This window comes from Aplysia californica, unplaced genomic scaffold, assembly GCF_000002075.1.
Source record: "Aplysia californica isolate F4 #8 unplaced genomic scaffold, AplCal3.0 scaffold00918, whole genome shotgun sequence".
NCBI lineage: Eukaryota > Metazoa > Mollusca > Gastropoda > Aplysiida > Aplysiidae > Aplysia > Aplysia californica.
This window is the reverse complement of record NW_004798188.1, coordinates 258,952-259,961: the sequence shown is the minus strand read 5'-3', so window position 1 is coordinate 259,961 and position 1,010 is coordinate 258,952.

Below are 1,010 nucleotides of genomic sequence, written 5' to 3'. Positions count from 1 at the left end.
ACAAGACAAAGCAACAAACTGTCACCTCGCTTGTTGTCCCAGCCCCGCCCACGCAGGTGGCTTCCGGTACGGCTACGGGTTCCGCGGCTACGGCACGCCTACCACTACCAGGAGGCCTACCTCAGCCGCCAGGAGGGTCCGGTGTAGCGACCTGGTGTGTAAGATGGAGGAGTGCTGCATCGAGACTCACAGGAAGGCCACGTGCATCGGACTCACCAGGAACGCCGCCACAGGCCAAGGTAAGAATAATGTACTCACGGCAAGGTCATATATTATGTACCCACGGCAAGGTCATATGTACATATGTACTCACGGCAAGGTCATATGTACATATGTACTCACGGCAAGGTCATATGTACATATGTACTCACGGCAAGGTCACATTTACGAAGACCTTAGACTGTCGCCTTCTAAGTTTTAATGATCTAAAATGTTTCAATCGGAGTGTGTAAACATGTTCTAAATGATCTAAAGTGGTGTGTATCGATGTGTATACATTTTCTAACTGACCTAAAATAGCGTGTAAACATTTTCTAAATGACCTAAAATGGTGTGTAAACATTTTCTAAATGATCTAAAATGTTTCGAACGGTGTGTAAACATTTTCCAAATGATGTAAAATGGTGTGTGTCGGTGTGTAAACATGTTCTAAATGACCTAAAGTGGTGTGTGTCGGTGTGTAAACATGTTCTAAATGACCTACAATGGCGTGTGTCGGTGTGTAAACATGTGCTGTTCTCTATGACGTGGCAGAGGAGTGTGTCCGCTGGAAGAAATGCCGCACCAACAGAGACTGCCCCACCAACACCTGCTGTAGTCTGGCCATTGACTTCATTCAGACGAAGACCTGCCCCAAGCGACACTCCAGCTCCCTGCAGATAACGACCTATGAACAGAAGAACAGTGTGGAGGGCTACTGCCAGCCGACCGTCGGCTCCGGGGAGTGTAAGATACCCCCCCCTCTCTCTCTCTGTCTCTCCCGCTCTCTCTGCCTCTCTCTCTCTCTTTCT